Source organism: Rhynchophorus ferrugineus, unplaced genomic scaffold, assembly GCF_030347505.1.
Source record: "Rhynchophorus ferrugineus isolate W39M unplaced genomic scaffold, kcgeb_rfMv2 rfM11, whole genome shotgun sequence".
Lineage (NCBI taxonomy): Eukaryota > Metazoa > Arthropoda > Insecta > Coleoptera > Curculionidae > Rhynchophorus > Rhynchophorus ferrugineus.
The window spans coordinates 9,506,380-9,529,807 of record NW_027472590.1 but is presented as its reverse complement, the minus strand read 5'-3'; the positions used below and the strand labels follow the sequence as shown (position 1 = coordinate 9,529,807).

The 23,428-nt window shown below is 29.8% G+C and overlaps 1 protein-coding gene and 1 long non-coding RNA gene across 7 annotated transcripts in view; one reads left to right on the top strand and one right to left on the bottom strand.

Annotated features, from left to right (window-relative positions):
* Positions 1 to 2,662: 2,662 nt before the first annotated feature.
* LOC143205274 (uncharacterized) lies at positions 2,663 to 13,487 on the bottom strand. Its single transcript, XR_013007789.1, has 2 exons — positions 13,347 to 13,487; positions 2,663 to 2,778 (listed from the first exon to the last, which is right to left on the bottom strand). It is a non-coding gene; the product is annotated as an uncharacterized LOC143205274 (long non-coding RNA).
* LOC143205270 (uncharacterized) overlaps positions 8,848 to 23,428 on the top strand; it is a 28,482-nt gene continuing 13,901 nt past the window's right edge. For 3 of the 6 annotated variants that reach the window (XR_013007788.1, XM_076418465.1, XM_076418460.1), the window contains exon 1: positions 13,529 to 13,666. The gene's annotated coding sequence lies outside the window, so the exon portion shown is untranslated. Of the gene's footprint in view, positions 8,937 to 10,012; positions 10,134 to 10,606; positions 10,731 to 13,528; positions 13,667 to 23,428 lie in introns of those variants that run through there. The other 3 variants (XM_076418464.1, XM_076418462.1, XM_076418463.1) reach the window with 3 other exon arrangements.

The following is a 23,428-nucleotide window of genomic DNA, read 5'->3' as shown; positions in this document are numbered from 1 at the left end:
TTTAAAGACCCATTAATGGACTCAATGGCGTGCATATATCGTTTTTTATTTACTAAAAATGGGATATAAAATTATGTAACAAATTAAATTTTAGTCGGTTAAGTCATCTTTGTAAAGTTCATCTTATTCTAACAAAGGGCTTGCGAGTTCAAAGAAGCATATAGTCTATTCAAAGTTTTTTTAGTAATGCGTCGTGTATATTTGTGACGTCGAAACATTACAATGTTGCCGCATTAACTCCGAGTTTTAATTCAGTTTGGCTTTGACATACAAAAAAAATCTGATCTAAATAAAATAACTGAACAAAAATGTTACCAAATATAATTTATTTTAACATTATACTGTGTCTAAAAACTACAGTTAATTATACAGCCACAATAATTTATAGGTAAGAGTTAAAACCTCTTATCACAATTGCTTTCAAGAATTTTGCATACGTCTGACAGCTGGTCGCCGTCCGGTTGTCAGATCTACGCTAAATTATTCAAAATATTAGTTATAATTATTACAGATTATAAACCGGCAAACATTATTTTAGCCTTTTGGTTAATTTGATAAATTTTAAGTCGCTCCATCATATGTCATATTACTTTGTTTGAAAATGCCGAAAACAGGAGATATTCAGAGTCACAAATTGATTGCGGTTTTAATAGGTTATTTCGAAAAGGAACGAGATAACGGAGGCCCCCGTTTGCCGGTAAACTTCGTTAGGGAGGTAATTATTGATAATATTAAATAATATAAGTCCCTATAATAATAATAATATACTCTTGGCAAGACAGTAACAAATAAAGTGTAAAGACAATAAAAGTTGATGAAAAAAGGTAAAAGTTATAATAGCATTCAATTGGGTTTTGTTGGTCGTTATATTTATTACTAGTTAATTGTAGATATATTGCTGGTTGAGAAGGATATTTCATCAAAAACTGTTTGGATATGTGGAAGTAAGTATTGTCAACCGTAACACCGTCGGTTTGGATGAACTCGATAAGACATACAAAGAATGTAATTGATAAATGGTGGAATCGTGAACATGTTTTGGACAACTTAGAAATTAACAGTTTAGTGATTGAATTGGACAGTGAGTCGTATAGTGAAAGTGACTGAAGAAAACTTTCAGGATATGTGATAATGCTGTGCAATGCTGGAAATTCCCGAGACAGAGTGATGAGAGTTGAAACAACTAAGGGTATGCAAATAATTAATTGAATATAACTGTAGAAAATGGTAATGTAGGGCGTGAGAGATTTGTGTGCACAGATATGATTGTAATTGTTCAATTAAACATGAGCATTAGGTTAGAACGTATGAGGAGATAATGAATACTAACTGTTTTGTAGATATGGTAAATGCACAGGCAGAACTCAGTGATTAATTTTCTCAAGAATGGTGTATATAGGCAGTAGCAGAAGAAATAAAACTACAGTGATACCAAGATGACTTGCCAAGTAAACACACCATCGAAGGAAACAAGAACTAAACGTAAAAAGTAAATATGCTCTCGAATAAAAGTAAAATACGTGTCTGATATACAATTGTTAATTAGGTGGTAACGTATCGTTTAATTTAACTCCTAATAAAATGACAACTCTCTATTTAATATTTTTAGGTTATTCACTCTGTACAGATAGTAATCATAGAATGCTCATAATCGATTGTCAATTTTATTTTCTATGGTATAAAGGACCAAGAATATTCATAGAGAATGAATTGCAAGATTTGTTACGCGAAAACCTATCTCAAATTCTCAAAGTTTATCTGTTGATGTGAAGATTGGACTGTAATAAAGAATCATAAAAATATTGATTTACAATAATAATATACCCTAATGAGATTGTTAAAAACACATTTTTAATATTAGAAGTGGGGTTACTAAGATAGTACCAGAAATTAAAACACACGTTTTTGAAATTCGTCGTGATAAGAACCACCTATCGGAAGTGCTACGAAACACTGACGTCAAATGACTGTTTTCTAACCATTATGCCTTCCAACATTTGAACATTTTAGCACGCTACGATTTTATTTGGATTATTTACATTATATTTCACAGTGTTAAAAATTAATATTGTGCAACAAAAGAAAAAAAGATCAATGAAAAATTGAACTGATATTTATTAATTTAATTTAGCCCACAATCCTTTCGTCGATAATGACTGTACTGTAATGATGAAACACTTGACAAGAAAATTAATAAATGGAAGTAACTCTAAAGAGTACCCAATAATAACACAATCGCTATTTGGGAATTCTGAGTAAGGAGTAGTATTAAAATCAAGTGCCCTATATTTGCTAAGATAAACCAAAATTGTAGCGATGGCAAACCTACTGAAAAATTTGATGATGATAATTTGAAGATACTGATGCAAAAATATTTGAAAAGGTTACGAAAATATTAATTTTACATAGTTGATAGTAACTACAACACAAAAAAGGTTTAAATTATATATATTTGATGACGGATATTTGATTTTTATAAATTTTTAGCAGCTCTGTCTTGTATTAAATTACCTTGTAATATTACAAGTACTTAACAAAATCTGTGTTTAGACAAGTTTTAACATACCACTTTCTCCTATGAATTCATAAACTAGATCTCTGCTTAGTTTCTTTTGGTTTACTTGACTTGACAACATACAAGTGTAACCCATGGAACTATTTGATGTATGGAACTATTTGCTTGCATTTTTCTTTGCATTTTGGGAATTCAGCGAGTTCAGTTAGAAACCCATTTTCTTCTGTGATTTGAATTGTTGGTATTCGAATCTTATTTGGTAACTGAAAATAGAACAAAATTATTAGGAACTCATATACAAAATAAACAAATAAATGAGGCCTAATTTTTTATAACGTTTAATTTAATATAATAAATGGACACAAAATAATGCACGACACTGGACGCTGTAATTTCCCTTTCTTCGCTGAGCGCCGATGCTGGATACTTTCACATTTCTTCTTTAGTGGGCGATAGCACAATATTTACGTTCTTTACGCTGTTATCAACAGGCGGAAAATCAAATATCAGCCGGACTATTAACGTAACAGTTTGGAACTTTATAGTTCTAACCTGCATATCTTTAGAAGCCCGTTAAAACTTATGTAACGGTGACAGTAAATGCAGTACCTGCAATTATTATATCGTTAAATGAACGTATTGTAGTATGTGGTTAATATTTCGTGTTATTTTGTAGAAATCTCTTTGTATGTCACTAAAAGGAACATCATATTTGAAAGGATTTGAGAATATAAAAAATAGTTGATATTTTGAAAGTATAACATAACATATATATATATATATATATATATATATATATATATATATATATATATATATATATATATATTAGTAATTCATTGTTATTTATCAGACTACGGTTGATCATTAGCTACTACTTTCCCATATTTCTGATACTTTCTGTTTAATAAGAGACAGAGCATTGTCATGCTGCTGAAGAACTTTCTTGTATTTTTGTTTGTTTCTTTCAATATTCGACTAAATGGCTAGTTAAAAGCGATCTATTATTATACTATTTCTTTCCTATTGAGCTTGCAATTATTCACCCTCAACATTATTCATTTGCTCGACATATTTTTGACTGTGATATCAAAATTATTACTTTTACAACGTCTAAACCATTATTTACAGGTCATTTTCGATGGAGTATGTTTGTTATTAAATTTACAACAGTTTTTGAATAGTTCCAACATTGCTTTTCTTTATTAATTAAATATAAAAAGAAACTTAGCCAAATATAAAAAACCAAGATATTTGATAAAAACAAACGTGCATATATAAAGAAACTTAAAATAGACTAGATCTGAGCTATACACCAATAGAATGGACGAAATAATGACGAATGAAACTAAATGAGCTCAAATCTTCTTATATTAGCTTTACCAACAAAATATTGTACAATCTATTGATTTTGAGCTTAAATGACATTGCTAGAGATTAGTGCTAAATATTTAGGTATTATGTTGTAGCTTATGTAATTATACTAAACTATAATTAATGGTTGATCTAAATAGACCAATTTTAATTTAAAATTAGATTTAAAAAAACATCTACATCATGGTGATGAATGGTTCTATTATTTTCGTCTAATAGTTATAAAACTAATGTTTAGGCTTACTCATATCTGTTTGAATCATTAATTATGTTTGACTCTGTCATTTTATAAGTGTTTACAAAATATTAGAAGTATATGCAGGGTTATAATATCATTTTTATATAATATATTAGTAATAGTTCTGAATGATTGATCTAATGGAATATACCAATGAATTTAAAGCATAAATGTTATTAAAAATAGATACGGCGTACGTAAAAATCAGTCGTAAATGGTGTATGGTGATGGGTCACGATAACTTCTTGGATTTTTTTAGTGATTAGATATATTGCTTTATGGGGCTACCATATACGTTTCTACTGTCCAATTTAGAAGCCACTCCAGTAGGTGTCTGTGTTGTCTAGTCTGGTTACTGGAATCAGTGAGACGATTTCACTATTAAATAAAATATGGATAATATAATAATAAATAACATACTCTTGTATGTTTTTGTCAGTACTGATGTAAGCAAAATATGGTGTTTATTATAGAATTGTTGGTATATTGCCCAAGGACAATTAGATGAAAATGTAAATACATTCATATATAAAGATGATATGATTAATCGAATGATAATTATAGCAGAGGATGAATTTTCGAAATAGAATATGAGCAACATGGTGCTAGAGTTTGTTTTGACTTCTATTTGATACAACTACTTAATTCACATCGTCATTAATTGCCCTGCTGTTAAAATGTAATGTATCAGTTGTAAGATATCGTTTTAATGCCATTAAATAATTGCACTGAATTAAAGATTTAATTAATTTAAGAGATATTTTTTCTAAACTCAATGCAGTTCATTAATAATTTCGAAATAAACCAAACCACACGGTGAGATAAGATGTCTTGTTTCAAGCACTAAGAGTTCTAAAACATAGATTTTATGTTTTTTTGATATCTATTAGTGAAAACGTGACGTATTCTACACGTAAATACCTAAATATATTTATCTATTTACAATGTTACAGAAATTAAGAGTATAACTAATGGAATTAATTATCCAAAAGAAGTGTAGAAAATGGTAGCTGAAAAACGTAAGTTATGAAAAAAATGGCAACAAAATATAACACCTGAAAACAAAAGCAGTTTAAAAAATATAACCCAAACACTTAGAACTTCTCTGCAAAGAGTAACATAAATAAAATACAAATTTTTCAGAACAAAGTCCTGGGAGGTATTGTGGGTGCACCCAAATACTATAGGACTAGGATTACCCATATCGAGACCTTCAGATACCCACAGTCAGTCAAGAAATCAAGAGAATTGCAAGACTCCATTCTCATGAGAATATTGAAATATTGCAGCTTTTGGATACCACCAGAACAGGACACAGACTCAAAAGGATTAAACCATCTGATCTTGTGTAGTGTTATGTTGTGAGGTGCATATAATAAAAAATACAGCAGTGACATGTATAAACATTATTTAACCAGAGACTGATATAGGGCTGATGGGTATATACCTAGATTTAAGTTATCATAAAGACAAATTGTAGGTTAAACGGAAACGACTAGTAACAATGTAATAATTAAATAATAAAAAAAAGAAATTACAATATTATTTTAACTACTACCAACTCGTCTGTTGGAAGTTAGTGAGCCTAAACTATACAAAAATAATAATATAATTTTGTGACATATACACAAAATTAAATTACGAACAAAATTATTGATCATCAGTTGGTAATAGTTAAAATGATATTGTTAATAGATAAATAAGTTTAGGTAGGGATTAAGCTAAATGGTGTGTATATAGTAGAATATAGAATACGTGTAGTAGATAGGTTAAATAAATTTTTTGTTTATTTTTATTTAGTTATTACAATGATTATGTACATATTTTCTTTAAAACGTTATTTGGTGTTAAGAATCTAAGTTTAATTATTTTTTACTTTTTAGTCAGTTCCATATTAATTTATTGAAGTCGGTTCAATTTTTTTGTTAAAAATATTTTATAGAAACTTATGGTTATGCTTCTTCTTATCTCCATCATATCTCATTTGTTGGTTTTCGTGTCGACAATTTAAGTGTGAAGCCAATAAATTGAAAAATTCTGATACATTAATCGAATACTGTAGGTAATAAATATGTTAATTTGTGAATAAAGAATTGAAATTAGTGTTTCGAAGAATGTTAACAATTATAAAATAGCTTCACGGACTTTTAATTCCTAATTTATTGGTTTACTATTAGTTCCCAAGTGGGACAAGATAAAATCTTTCTACTTTACAGAAATCTGCTTTACAGCCTGCTGTTATTTATTATTTCTGCAATATATATTTTAGAAAAAGATGCAGATTATATGAATACATAAATGAAGTAATGATTATATGCAGGATTCAAAACGAAACTAACTACATAATTTGTATACATGGAACACATAGGAAAAATTGAAGAAATTATGAATAACTAACAGTAAATTTCTAAACATTTTAAAACAGTAATAAGACATTTCACTATTCGAATTTTACATCAATTATTTTGATTATTACTTTATAGACCTAAGTTTTGGAAGATCAATAGTTAATTTAATGATTGTAAATACATTCCTTTCTAAATTGTAGAAAATAAATTACCTAATTTTGTTCATTATTATTTTAATATATATGCTAAAGTCGAATATAAATAATATACATACAGTATAAATAATAACATGTATTATTTGATTTATTATTCCAGTAACCAGATTGTATAACGCAGACACCAAATCATGAATACTTATATATGATACTCTAAAGTTGTTACAGTTCTGAAAATAATCTTACTGATGATACTTTGTTATAATGTACAGTGATGTAGTAATTAAACTTTCCAATACCTTGTTGATTATTAATTATATGCCTTTTAAAAAGGGCTAGTGAGTGCTAGTTCTTGAGATGTTTTTTTATTAATGGTTATTGAGAATTATTGAGATTTTGTTTATTATGATAATTAATTTTATATTGAGAATAATTATTGAAAATACAAATTATAGTAACATATCACTTATTCCCTTTACTTTGCTATAAGAGGAATACGATTAACCTAATAAATTGTGGACAAATTTTGACTAAATGTTAATCACAAGTTTTTGCAGATTTACAATAATAATAAGTATGTATAAAAATGTCAGTTTTGTTTACAATTAAACATAAAAATTAGTTGATTATACTGAAGACTTATTGAATGATGCGTATCAATAATATCAATAATTATCAATAAATATCAAGAATAATTATTGAAAATACAAATTATAGTAACATATCACTTATTCCCTTTACTTTGCTATAAGAGGAATACGATTAACTTAATAAATTGTGGACAAATTTTGACTAAATGTTAATCACAAGTTTTTGCAGATTTACAATAATAATAAGTATGTATAAAAATGTCAGTTTTGTTTACAATTAAACATAAAAATTAGTTGATTATATTGAAGACTTTTTGAATGATGCGTATAAATAATATCAATAATTATCAATAAATATCAAGAATACTTATTGAGAAAACAAATTTTAGTAACATATCACTTATTCCCTTTACTTTGCTATAAGAGGAATACGATTAACTTAATAAATTGTGGACAAATTTTGACTAAATGTTAATCACAAGTTTTTGCAGATTTACAATAATAATAAGTATGTATAAAAATGTCAGTATTGTTTACAATTATACACAAAAATTAGTTGATTATATTGAAGACTTTTTAAATGATGCGTATAAATAATATCAATAATTATCAATAAATATCAAGAATACTTATTGAGAAAACAAATTTTAGTAACATATCACTTATTCCCTTTACTTTGCTATAAGAGGAATACGATTAACTTAATAAATTGTGGACAAATTTTGACTAAATGTTAATCACAAGTTTTTGCAGATTTACAATAATAATAAGTATGTATAAAAATGTCAGTATTGTTTACAATTATACACAAAAATTAGTTGATTATATTGAAGACTTTTTGAATGATGCGTATAAATAATATCAATAATTATCAATAAATATCAAGAATAATTATTGAAAATACAAATTATAGTAACATATCACTTATTCCCTTTACTTTGCTATAAGAGGAATACGATTAACTTAATAAATTGTGGACAAATTTTGACTAAATGTTAATCACAAGTTTTTGCAGATTTACAATAATAATAAGTATGTATAAAAATGTCAGTATTGTTTACAATTATACACAAAAGTTAGTTGATTATATTGAAGACTTTTTGAATGATGCGTATAAATAATATCAATAATTATCAATAAATATCAAGAATTCTTATTGAAAATACAAATTATAGTAACATATCACTTATTCCCTTTACTTTGCTATAAGAGGAATACGATTAACTTAATAAATTGTGGACAAATTTTGACTAAATGTTAATCACAAGTTTTTGCAGATTTACAATAATAATAAGTATGTATAAAAATGTCAGTTTTGTTTACAATTAAACATAAAAATTAGTTGATTATACTGAAGACTTATTGAATGATGCGTATCAATAATATCAATAATTAAATTACCATAAAAATGTCATTTAACATTAATATATGAATAGCCTTGTTCAGAAGTAGTAATGTACGTGTAACCATACAAGTATTATGGAATATATTAATTACACTATTATTTAATACGATGATTATAAACGACGTTCTGTCGAAAGAGCCTTACTGCTTGGCTGTATTCATATTTTCCGGTATTTCTAGTGCGGAACGTAGTCAGGCCTCATACTGTTCATACGCTTTCATTAAAAGGTTATTAGAATTTAGAATTATAAATTTAGTTTTAGATAAACAGTGTTGTGAGTAGGATTTTCAGAAATATAATTGAATCAAAAGGTAAGTTAACAGTCTGTATTCCACAATAAAGTGCTTGTTACATCATTTGAGCTTCTTTTTACGTGTTGACCCCATTATTATTTTTTCATTGTTCGATAGAATTTACTGAATTTAGTATAAAATGGCTAGATAATTGTTAATGATAAAATGGATATTTTACACCAGACTGGTTAAAATATTGTTTTTTGTGGTCAGAGAGTCAAAAAGGTTGATGGCGTGGGTTTACTTTTGTTCGATGATTGTGGTTAAAGTTCTTTGTTTTATATATAGAGGCTAGACGACATAAATTTTTTTGAAAGGGTTTCGTAATAATATTGTCAAGCCACCAAAAACTCAATGACTCGAAAATGAAAAACCTTAATATTCTTGAAGCAATGCCACTGTATACTAAAGTTCATTAAACAATTAATATTTTGACACTAAATACAGCAAGTTATTTGATAGAGATTGTGATTATTTTCTGGTCTAAAGAAGTAACTAAGGCCGTATACTGTTCATACGCTTTCATTAAAGGGTTATTAGAAATTCGAATTATAAATTTAGTTTTAGATAAACAGTGTTGTGAGTAGGATTTTCAGAAATATAACTGAATCAAAAGGTAAGTTAACAGTCTGTATTCCACAATAAAGTTCTTGTTACATCATTTGAGCTTCTTTTTACGTGTTGACCCCATTATTATTTATTCATCGTTCGATAGAATTTACTGAATTTAGTATAAATTGCCTAGATAATTGTTAATGATAAAATGGATATTTTACACTAGACTGGTTAAAATATTGTTCTTTTGTGGTCAGAGAGTCAAAAAGGTTGATGGCCTGGGTTTACTTTTGTTCGATGATTGTGGTTAAAGTTCTTTGTTTTATATATAGAGGCTAGACGACATAAATTTTTTTGAAAGGGTTTCGTAATAATATTGTCAAGCCACCAAAAACTCAATGACTCGAAAATGAAAAACCTTAATATTCTTGAAGCAATGCCACTGTATACTAAAGTTCATTAAACAATTAATATTTTGACACTAAATACAGCAAGTTATTTGATAGAGATTGTGATTATTTTCTGGTCTAAAGAAGTAACTAAGGCCGTATACTGTTCATACGCTTTCATTAAAGGGTTATTAGAAATTCGAATTATAAATTTAGTTTTAGATAAACAGTGTTGTGAGTAGGATTTTCAGAAATATAATTGAATCAAAAGGTAAGTTAACAGTCTGTATTCCACAATAAAGTGCTTGTTACATCATTTGAGCTTCTTTTTACGTGTTGACCCCATTATTATTTTTTCATTGTTCGATAGAATTTACTGAATTTAGTATAAAATGGCTAGATAATTGTTAATGATAAAATGGATATTTTACACCAGACTGGTTAAAATATTGTTCTTTTGTGGTCAGAGAGTCAAAAAGGTTGATGGCCTGGGTTTACTTTTGTTCGATGATTGTGGTTAAAGTTCTTTGTTTTATATTTAGGGGCTAGACCACATAATTTTTTTGAAAGGGTTTCGTAATAATATTGTCAAGCCACCAAAAACTCAATGACTCGAAAGTGAAAAACTTTGATATTCTTGAAACAATGCCACTGTATACTAAAGTTCATTAAACAATTAATATTTTAACACTAAATACACCAAGTTATTTGATAGAGCTTGTGATTATTTTCTAATCTAAAAAGTAACTAAGGCCGCATACTGTTCATACGCTTTCATTAAAAGGTTATTAGAAATTCGAATTATAAATTTAGTTTTAGATAAACAGTGTTGTGAGTAGGATTTTCAGAATTATAATTGAATCAAAAGGTAAGTTAACAGTCTGTTTTCCACAATAAAGTTCTTGTTACATCATTTGAGCTTCTGTTTACGTGTTGACCCCATTATTATTTATTCATCGTTCGATAGAATTTACTGAATTTAGTATAAATTGCCTAGATAATTGTTAATGATAAAATGGATATTTTACACTAGACTGGTTAAAATATTGTTCTTTTTTGGTCTGAGAGTCAAAAAGGTTGATGACCTGGGTTTACTTTTGTTCGATCATTGTGGTTAAAGTTCTTTATTTTATATATAGGGGCTACACCACATAATTTTTTTTGAAAGGGTTTCGTAATAATATTGTCAAGCCACCAAAAACTCAATGACTCGAAAGTGAAAAACCTTGATATTATTGAAGCAATTCCACTGTATATTAAGGTTCATTAAACAATTAATATTTTAACACTAAATACACCAAGTAATTTGATAGAGCTTGTGATTATTTTCTAGTGTAAAGAAGAAACATATAAAGAAAAACATACTAAAGATGAGGTCATTGCTGAAACCATTTTTCTGAAGGTTCGGAATAAAGTTAAATAAAATATGTCAAACTAAAAGGTGGTTACGAAATCTAAAATATATTTAACTATACACATTTTTTCTTGAGAAATCTAGGAATTTATCATTTAACCATTGTATCTCGGTTATTTTTCTTGAATAGAAAGTGTTTGACAGTTTTATAGAAATCGTTGTTTGTATTAAAATGAATCTCTCACAATTTCACACATTATTTATCATTATTCTTTAAGAAGAAGTATGATCAAAATATAAGAAAACTTTTGCAATAACATGAAAATATTCATTCAGTTATTTTCTACGTTTATTTTGTTAAGTCACGTTTTTAGTGATGCATGCGTTTCTTTCGTTACATCTCGTTAAGAATGCTTTCTCTACCTTATAGGTGTGTTATATTTAGTATATATTCTACGTTGATTCCCTGTATATATCCCTTCTTCTGTTTCTACTTATATTTCTTGCTTTGTCCGGGATTTTTCTTCTACTTCCGGCTCTCATTATTTTTGATTTCTAACCAATTATATATATATATATATATATATATATATATATATATATATATATATATATATATATATATATTATAACCTATATTATAACCTCTTTATCTTTCAAATACCTTCCCTAAATCTGTTTTTTTCCAGATAAACTTCTTCCACTATATGTCTTCTTATACTATAATATAATATAAATTATATATCGTCTTATATACATCTTCGCTTCCGAAATTCACACTGCAATTCTGTTCGCGTTTTATCTCCTACTGAGTTTAGACGATTTTCTATATTTTAATTATATAGGTGATATATTATAGTACTAATATTACACTGTCTATGGAGTGAGTTGTGATCTTAAGTGTTTCCATCTGTTGTGAATAGTGTTACGAGTGAGATATTTAAAAATAGACGTGGGGACGATTTCTACCTCTTTTTATCATCAGTGTCGCTTTGTATCCTTCCTCAATCAGTCGCATCTTCTTTCCCTTAAATAAAATAGTTTTTATATTTACAACCTTTACATATTTTTTGACTGGTGCAGTCGGTTTTTTTTCCGGGAAGGTTATAAGGCGGTTCTCTTTTCAGTTCATTCAATTAACCGGGATAGAATTAATTATCATAGAAAGAAGACGGGTTGACGTTGGATTGGCAGTTACGCGAAACATTCGTTGGTGTAGGTAAGTTCAGGCAAAAGTACCGTAGTTGAAGCTGTAAGGTTACAAAAGGTTATTTGAAATTGCTCAAAGTGTCCTAGCCGTAAACTATTCCGACTAAGAAACTTTCAAGCTTTAGAAAACACCTTCAGTCGGTGGATTCTCGCCACATGCATCAGTGTTCAAGGTGTAAGGCCACCAAAGGCGGTAATCTTGTAGTTCAAGGTAAACAGTTACTAAAAGCGATTCTTAATCGTATACTATTGGAATCTGGAGTCTCCAAAACTTGGAAGACTTTCGAATTTCGAAGATCTTCAAAGGCAAACTAGCGAGCTAAGGTACAGGCGATAGTTAAACATAATTTTATTAGAACTATAAGGTGTCCAGACGGGATAATAACCACGTCCGTCCCTATGGCCATTTCATTAACAGGGAGGTGTTATATTATACGACTAGTACTGCATTGGCTACGGATTACACTTTTGAGGAGATTTCAGATGTTTTGAACGATGTTACGAGTAACATATCTCCATATAGACATCAGGATGATATCTACATGTTTTCAGTGTCAACTTTATATCTTTGTTCAATCAGCCGTCTCTTCTTTAAGTGTTCAATCTTCTTCTTCTTTAACCGTTGCACATTTCTCGCACACTAAGTCTTTACTAAGAAAAGGAAAGTAATAGCTCAAATAATCACTATTTAATGGTTAAAATTGAGTTTTAATATATATATTTCTTACCATTATTGTTAATTAACATTACCAACTTATACCATCTTAATCTAGAAGAACTCGATTATGTTTACCCAGTAAATTTTATTACATCTCGTCTGGTGATGTATACGATGAACATTGAACTTCAATATGGTGTTTTTACGTTGTTTTTGTCGGCGTAATATTTTTACGTTCGGTAATGTTAATAAGCATCAATTACCTTGGGACGTAGAACCAGTCCTCATCGAAGATTTTTTCGTCTGCTGGCGAGAGGAACTTTACCAAATGCTGTTGAGACCAACCGTATGTAAATGCACAACAGGAATTTCCAGCCATCCTTCTTGTTTGAGATGGATTTGCGTTCTTCGACTGAGTGAAAAAAACGAGTTGTTAATACGTTAGTAGTTCTGCTTACGCCAAAGGCATATGAATTTAATGACAAACGGCGACGTAAATGGGACAACATTAACTTGTCGATGGTTAGTTTGGTGGCTATGTGTGTTGTGAACGGTTCAGTATAGTTCCAAGATTATAGATCAGGTAAACAGTTATTAATTATGTAAAAATTATTCTTAAGATTTTATTGATTTTTACTAGAAATTGAGAAACTATACATACATTGATACTATATATAAGTAATAAGAATTAAGGTTGAGGGCTTTTAAAATCCATTCGAACGTATTGATTATTCTTGTTTTTCCTCATTGCTTTATCAGCATTTGCACATCATTCAGCTGTTGTTAATTTAGTGTATTATTGGTATGGTTTAATCACCCAGTCCAAAATTGATTGATATAAGTATCAACTTTTTGCTAGGTTTGGTCCTGTTCACGTGTTAATATTAATCTTCTACGGCTTGCGCGGTTTTTGCTTCGTTTACCCTTCAACAATTTTTTAAGAATTTTATTTATTGCGTTGTTATTGGTCGTTAGCGATTAATCTAAATTTTATCTTTACAATAACGTACATTTAGATATAGTGTTATCCAAAAGTTGTATTACATCGATATTGACACTATAATTGAGTCTGTTCTCATGTGTTCTTGATATTCTATTTCCTGGGAGACAGTCGGTATCTGAATGTCTCGGTGTATATAATCAGTCTGGGTACATCTACAATACTTCTCAGCACTTTATTCTAGAAAACTTGTACTTAAATTACTTTTTGTGGAACATCCCCGTAATTGTATGTCATATGTCCACATAGGTCTCCATATTTGCTTATATAGTAGCAATTTTTTATGTACTGATAATTGTGCTCTTCTTCCAATTGATCAATACATATTCCTATATTTTAACAGATGTTTCCTTTACTTTTTTACATGTTCCTTCCAGTGAAGTTTTCCATCAAGATATATTCTAAGATACATTTTAACCAAATACTTATGTATATTCTGAACAATTACTCATATATCTAATGGAAATATATCGGCATAAATAATTTAGTTGTTTCCACTCTCATAACCCTGTCTTGGAAATAATCAGCATTGAATCATAATCCCATATTCAGAAAGTTTCACCCAAATTAATAACTAAGCTAATTTCCAATATATTGAACGATTGTTCACGATTCCGCCATTTCTCAATTTCTTATTCAATGTGTCTAATCGAAGTCATCCAAACCTAGGGTGTTATTAGCCTTTCGTGCTTCCAGCATGAAGCACAATATATCTGCAATGAATTATTAATAAATGTTATGACTAATAAAACTTAATCAATTGTTATTCTAACGTTTACCTTCTTCTATCAACTTTATTTGTGTTAAAACTATTTTTATTTCATTTTGCCATGAGTGACCTATTCGATACTTTTCAGAAAGTTTTCTCTGAAGTAAATGTATTATTTTTTGTCTATATTGACAAAATTACTCACTGTTTTTCTATATTTCATATATTTGATTTCTGATAGTGCTAACATCAAGCTGATCTTGATTTGTCACCCGCTTCATACCAGGACGGATTCTTTTAGGTGAATCCATGATTAGGTTGTTCATTTTTTAAGATATTTCACTGACCGTGTCAATACTAATATTCAGTGCACCTGCAACATGCTGAAAATATTTTCAATAAAAACCTCAGGAGGTCTCCATATTTGCTTATATAGTAGCAATTTGTTATGTACTGATAATTGTAATTTTCTTCCAATTAATCAATAGATATACCTATATTTTAATAAATTTTTCCTTTACTTTTTGACAACTTCCTTCTAGCGAAGTTTTCCATCAAGATACATTGTAAGATATTTTGCATTGCGTTGCTTTGCGATGCGATGTTGCTATGTGAAATGATTATTTATAATTATTGATGCTTGTGCGATCTGATGGTGCTGAAATGAACTTACGCAGAACATAATTTTCCAGGTTTGGTTCTAATTATTTATGTTGTCACTTGCCTATCAAATGTAGACATTGTGGTATACCACACGTGTATAGTTGGTTACAATACACTTCCTTGTAGCACACCTGCTTTAGCTTACATTATTCGAAATATTGATATATATATATATATATATCAGTTTAAGTAAGATAAAACCATTTGCTAACTATTGCACAATTTGATAAACTTCGGTTTTTCCAAGGATATTTTTAAAGCACCATATATCATGAAGCAGCAGTTTATATCAGCATAAAAAGTTTATATAGTTTTAATATGCCATAATGCTTTGAGGTTGCGGTTTAACTGCACCGCACTTGTTTCATTTTCTCCATGTGATCAGAATGTGATTCCAAATATGCGCAATATATTTTATTATTATTCATTACATCAATATAGCAAATTACCACTAATAAGATATTTGTTTTTACTTTAGTTTACTTCGGTTTTAAAATTTCAAGGTACTTATTCTACGATAAATATTTTTATCTTAACATCTATGTTTTTAATGTGTACTGATTTTACTAATAACTTTACTGAACTAGATCAAATGGCTTTACTTTCTTTAACCTTCAGACTAAGTCATCATTATCTAGAAGCTGGAGAACGTCAACATTGATGTGCTGATGCAGCTTCAGTTCATATCTTTGGGCATTTTCCGTAATAAATCTATCAACAGTTTTGGTCATTGATCCTTGTGCAGATTATCGTTACTAATATATACCATTGAGCATCAACAATACCTCGCTGTACCATGTTAAGAATCTCTTATATTTCTAATGCTTTGCTTGGTGCAACTCCAAAGTTAAACATCATAAATTCTGAGTGGTTTGAAGACTTGAATAGCCAGAACATTTTTTAATACTTATTTTAGAGTTCTTCACATTTTTGTTAACATATAGCTTTCAGCGGTTTTTACAATTAAGGGTCATACCGAGACATTTGTTTGTATTTCTATACGGGACTATTTGCTGTTTTATATATACTGGCTTGTGCTTGATTCTTTTGTTCGCGAAATCAATATGCACTGATTTATTTTAATTAATTTTTTTTTAACGAAGCACTTATTATGTTGATAGTTGGAAATTCTTTTAATAATTTCATGGTAATAAGGTCAAAACTAGGAGCTTTTTGCGCTAATACAATTATTTTGACTTAATTTTTAATGAATAGAATAGAATAGAATTTTTATTCTTTCCTATGCAATGGCGCATATATGTGAAATATGAAATAGCGAATAGTACAATGAATTCAGCTTGTCCAGTCTTTATGTCCTGGTCCGAAGAAGTAAAAAGCACGCCCTCATTAATATGTCTTTATTTATTCATGTTGTTCAGTTTAGTTTAAGCAGCAATTTCTTATTTTCGTCTACATTATATACCAATTAACTCCATTAAATCATTTCCCCTATTTATAATAATTGTTGTTAACTAGGGAATTATTAGGAGAAACTTGGAAGGAGTTACTAAAAGCAATTTATCTTTGCAAATCTATTTCCTAGACACATTATAGCAAATTATCGCGATTTAACTAGCTACCTTTCAGTTTAATATCAAATATTCGCGAGTATTTACTATCCAAACACTGAACAGAACAAAACATTAGGATATTAATTAACATCTTCGTTATATAAGATTAGCGTCAAATGACATTGGAGGTAATAAAAAAAGCTGTAAAAAATATATTAAAATCTGATTACTATCTGAATTATTCATGGACCACCAGATGACAGACCTTGGTACTGGCGTTGGTATATAAATAGTGGAGATGGTACGACCAGAACAGTCTCTTATCGTTTTTTTTATTGGTAGTGACGATTAAAATAGATCATAGCCACTTGAAGATATGTTATATTCGATTTAATATGTTAATAAAACCGTTAGAATGTCTCATCAAAGCTTTATTTAGTCCAAAATATGTTCGATAATAATTTGAATCTTGATTGTGAAATATCGGTACAATGTATTTTATTCAAATCATTGTCCGTAGATGGTGGCCACTATTTGCCATCTTTGATGCAATTCACGGGTTCCATCCCAAAAGATATATCTTTTGAGGATATCCACGAATGGGTCGTTATTTTTTACAGGTAACGACTCATATGTAGGAACAAGTAATAATCAGAAGGAACAAGGTCCGGAGAATACCACGGGTGGGCTATCACTTCCCATTTTGACGTTTTCAATTACGTTTTCACCGCTTTTGTGACACGCTGTCGAGTGTTATCATGCTGAAGAACACCATTGTTGCGTCTTTGATCGTATTCCGCGTGTTTTTGGCACAATACTGGCCTCAAACGTATAAATTGTTGTCGATAGTGATCCCCATTGATGGTTTCATCGAGTAATGCTTTTAAATCCTCCACAGCTGATGTGAACATACGTCATCTAAATTTCTGACGTCAAAACATCGCAATGTTGCCGTTTGGACTCTGAGTTTTAGTTCAGTTTCTAAATAAAATAATGAATCAAAAATGTTATCAAATATATATAGTTTATTTTAACATTATGATACATCTAATGCATCTAATATCGAATAATTTAAACTATGGTTAATTATACAACCACAATAATTTATTGGTTAGAATTGTTTTATTATATTTTCATTGAACTCTTTTACACACCACCCATAAGGTAGAGTTCTAGGCGCATTTGTGTATGTAGTGGTATCACCCTGGAGGCCCAATCTATTTAATTAACAATTGTATATCCAAGTAATGTATTTTACTCTCATTAGAGGGCATATTTACCTTTTATATTTAGCTCTTGTTTTCTTCGACAGTGTGTTTCTTTGTCAAGTCATTTTGGTATCACTGTATTTTTTATCTCTTCTTCTTCTACCTCTGTACACCATTCTTGATAAAATCAATCACTGAATTCTCCCCAACGCATTAAGCATATCTGGAAAACAGTTGGTAATTTTTCTTTCCTCGCACATTTTAACCAAATGAATATTCTGAACAATTACACATATATCTAATGGACATAAATCGGCATAAATAATTTAGTTCTTTCCACTCTCATCACCCTGTCTTGGAAATAATCAGCATTGAACCGTAATCCCATATTTAGAAAGTTTCACACAAATGAATAACTAAGCTAATTTCCAATATATTGAACGATTGTTCACGATTCCCTCATTTCTCAATTTCTTCTTTAGCTTTGCTATTAGTCTTTCCTGCTTCCAACATGAAGCACAATATATCTACAATGAATTATTAATAAATGTTATGACTAATAAAACATAATCAATATCAACTTTAGTTGTCTTAACACTATTTTTATTTCATCTTGCCATGAGTGACCTATTCGATACTTTTCAGACAGTTCTCTCTGAAGTAAATGTATTAATTTCTGTTTATATTGAAAAAACTACTGACTGTTTTTCTACATTTTATATACTTGATCTCTGATAGTGCTAACATCAAGCTGATCTTGATTCGTCACTCGCTTGGTACGAGGACGGACACTTTTCGGTGAATCCATGATTATGTTTTTCATTTTTAAGATATTTCAGTGACCGTGTCCATCCTAATATTCAGTGCAGCTGCAACACGCTAAAAATAATTTCAATAAAAACTCTAGCAAATTAATATTTAACAGTAAAAATGCTTACCTTTCTAACAAATTTTACTGGCAAGAGGCATCTATTATCTAGTTCCTGTTCGAAATAACTGATTAGAGAGGCAATCTGTTCTGTTTGGCGTCGGAATTTTTAATAAGAGTAATAATAAGCAGCTATTTGAAATTTATCAAAACAAGCAAAGCGTTAAGACAACGTATGTCGGTTTATAACCTCTTATCACTATCCTTTCGAAGAATTTTGCATACGTTTAACAACCGGACGACTTTGACAGGCTGGTTCGTTTACGTATATCGCGGATATATTGTGTTTGTAAATAAAATCGAAGTAATTTTTGGTTTATTACACCGGTATTGTGTATTAGGTTATGTGTATGATTCACTCATTCATTAATCCAATTGGTTAATTATATGCGATTATTTCTATTACTGAAACACGTAGATATTATATAGTATGTCCAACACTATTGATGATGAGGTTATTAAGTAATGTTGCTTATATATTGATGTTATTATATGTTAGAAGAAGACAGGTATTAATTAAAACATTTCCTCATTCTCTCCAGTTAATTTTGTTCTTTCATTATCTACTTCTTTTTTCATTTCTTATTATTTTCGTTATTGAGCCCATCTACTGTTAATCTTATGGTAAAATGATTTGTCTATAAGGACGTTTTGTAAGTTTCACGATTTTTTCGAAAGATTTTAATCAAAGCTGATTCAGATCAATCATTTGAGCTAAATAGAACATTGATTTCGAGTTCCTCATTTTACAACTTTTTCTCTGTATATTAATATATTGTTTGTCAACTATTTTGGAAAAAGACGTTTCCAACATCCCTAGTGGATTTCATTTCATAGATATTTAGAAGCTTTTATTGATAATATTAAGTTTTTAACAATAAACGATGATTTAGTACCTGATAGAATCATACTTGGGTGGTAGATACTGTCAAATGAGGATCGGCGACGCAGTCTCCTCTCGTAAACAGATTTCCGCAGGACTCCCGCAAGGTGCTCCACTAACCTCAGTCCTGTTCAACCATTTTATGCAGATGATAGAGCTTTTTTCACAACCGGTTATAGTCTCGACTCTATTCGCAGCAGAATTCATGACCGGCTGAACCAGGCAATTACGTGGTACAAATTCTGGCGGCTGCAGATAAACCCGAGCAAAACTCAAGCTATTCTGTTCCATCGCAAGAAGGAGTTCAGCGCTCAGCCCAGGGTCTCTGTCGCCTGCAAAACACTTCTCTATCCCGAGCCCGAAGCGACATCAGCAAAAGACCATTTGGTTCTCGCTGGTCATCATGGAATGAGAAACAAAAAAAAGATTTTAGCACAATTTTACATCTTTGGACCTGAAAAAATGTATTATAACCTCTTAAAAATTAATTGAAAATAGTTTTCATATTTTACAAGCCTTCACAATACAACTCATTTTCCAATATTATGTTTATATAATATATCTTTCTTTCCAACTTTGTTAAGTTATTGGTTAAAATATCTGTAGTCATAATTTATTATAGAAAAAAGGCATGTCTTATATATTTTGAAATAATGTGATGTAGAATTGTGATAAATTCTGTACAAGGATGTAATAAAGCATTTTTCAACAGTTAATCATTTCGATCTTCTTCGTCATTTTACCACTTCACAATTAATAAAACATACAAGAAAAATAAAAAGCAAATACCAAAACTATCTTCCTTCTTCGTCATTATTCTAACTGTTCTGGGTACCAGCATTTTAATGCCAAAGTCCAAGAGTTATTAATAAAATAGCGGATAATATTTGTACGCTTGTATGGGAAGGTTATTTTTCCTAATTTAATATCTAACGGTTACCATAACTACGGATTTTATGATTAATTTAAACTTTACACATTTATTAAAAAGTTATCATAGGAAATTCTAGAACGTCTTGAATTTTTCTTTAATGAACTTATTTATTGACGCTTTTCACATATATTCATGGAAAAAAAGTGCCCTCTGGTGAATACATTTTTGTTAGAAGCTTGCATGTATTTTGATCAGCGATATTTGTTAAATTCAATGTATTTTATGTTTCTCTACATAAATATATACATACTTTTATTGTTTGCTTTAAAGAAATCTGCTGCAGAAGATCCAGTTTCCATTTATTTATTAACAGTTCATATATGTCATGAAGTAGTTTTCCTTATAAATTTGGTTCGGGATGAACAAGTATTTATTTTTATTAAAGTTAATTTCCTTCAGTCCCTTTTAAATAAGCTAGTACTTATATTTCCAAAGTTCCTGAGACTGTTCCACTATTTCATGCTCTGGAAATATAAAAGTACATACTCAGACCCATAATTTAACATTTAACAAGCAACTTTGTTGAGTAGCGACATTAAGAAAGAAAGCCATCTACATCGACACCAAAGCGAAATCTTCAGTTCTTGCTGTGCATATGATGGTATCAGTAAGGTGTAGTGTATTATGTTAAAACTAAAATAAGCTGGTACTGGGGATGTTTACCTATGTCAAGTGAACAAAATGAATGAGGTATTGTTGTAATAAAGACCAGTAACAGCGAGTAATATACGCAAAGTAATCCTCTAGCATGAAAACGGTTGTAAGAGTTATGAAGGATTTAGTGTTGTAGCTCAAATAAGAATTTATGTGGCATACCACTTAATCATGAATGAGATCGATGCAATATTGATTTGTTAGCACACATGTTGGAAGTTCTGAAGTGGAGAAATGGATCCATGATTTGCCAGAAAGATGAGAAATATGTTGCAAAATTACTTTGTTGTGTATAACAGTACTTTTTTAAATTCTCTCCCATTATGGTTTGGTTTGAGTTTCCTATATTTCATTCTAGAAATATATTATGTGACCTGAATGTTCGTTGTCAACAGCATCAAAATCATTAATGCAAAATGTCGAAAACATTACGCACACATTTTTATCGATGCCTGATACATCATATATATTTAGAAGTTTTTTTTTTGAATTAAACATGAGAAGTCAAATATTCCATAGATAGAAAATTTAATGATAAAAACATGTTTTCTTCCTCCCACTTATAATTATTATTCGATATATAATATGAATAGTTTCAATTGATTGATGTATATTATACAAACTTGTTATTATAAATACTTTTTAAAAAGAAAAAATGGTCAGAATAACTTAACATTTTACCAAATCACTTCATCGCGTACAATAGCTATTTCTCTTTTGTTATTATTCTTCATTCTTGAAATTTATTATAGTGACCTGGATGAATGAACCAAAATGAACCTCTTAATAAATATATTTTTTATTCTGGAACTCTCCTAGAACGTCAACAATCTGCCCGTGGGCAATAAGTATTATTATAGATTGATTTCAGTTATATAATATAACCAACCTGACACGTAGAATATCACTTCAGTAAGTGATCTGCTGTACAACTTATAATCTAAATCTTATTCTAGATACTATTCTAATTTATTTTAAAGTCTATCCTAACTTATTCTAGAAACTATTCTAGCTTATTCTAGAGAGTATTAAATCTCACTCTATGTGTCTATTAATTAGTTCGTATGACAGTTTGCGTTTGACTTACACTATACTATCATCATGCACATTTAACTGTTTGGCGAGTGAAGTGGGATGCACTAATAGTCTTTCAGAATACTTCACACTAATACTTCGAATCACACTCGTTATGGGATTTATGGGGATATCGCGCTGAATCAGTTTGTTGGACACGTAATCTGGGGCATCGACGATGACTCGCTAACAGTTTATTCTGGAACCTCTGGGGGATATCTACGTTAGATGTGTTAGTAGTACCCATAGTTCAATACCATAGTTCCAAATGGGCCTAAGTATTGCCTAGCCTATCAGCCAGTACATTTGGTTTAGTTTAAGCCCAAACTACTTGCGTTTTTTCACTATATGTTTTTTTCCATATCAAACGTCTATCGAAATGCATTCCCAGATATTTAGCGTTATCTGTTTGCGGATGTTCATGATTATTCAATTTTACTGAGGGATATGTTCTTCTATAAAGGGTGAATGTTACATGGGTAGATTTTGTCTCATTTGCTTTGATATGCCACATTTTCAACCACAATTCGACTTTGTTAAGATGAAGTTAAATGTTTCTTGTGGCTGATATTCGATCATTGTGTGGTGATAAAATCGCTGTATCGTCAGCATATATTGTAACAGTAGTGTTTCTTGAGGTCAGTAGCTGAGCTGTATACAATAGATATCATAATGGGCCAAGAATACTGCTCTGTGGAATACCCGAATATATTGGGTGTCGGTCAGTGTATTTGTCACCCTGTTTGACAATAATATGTCTATCTGCGAGGTACGATTTCAG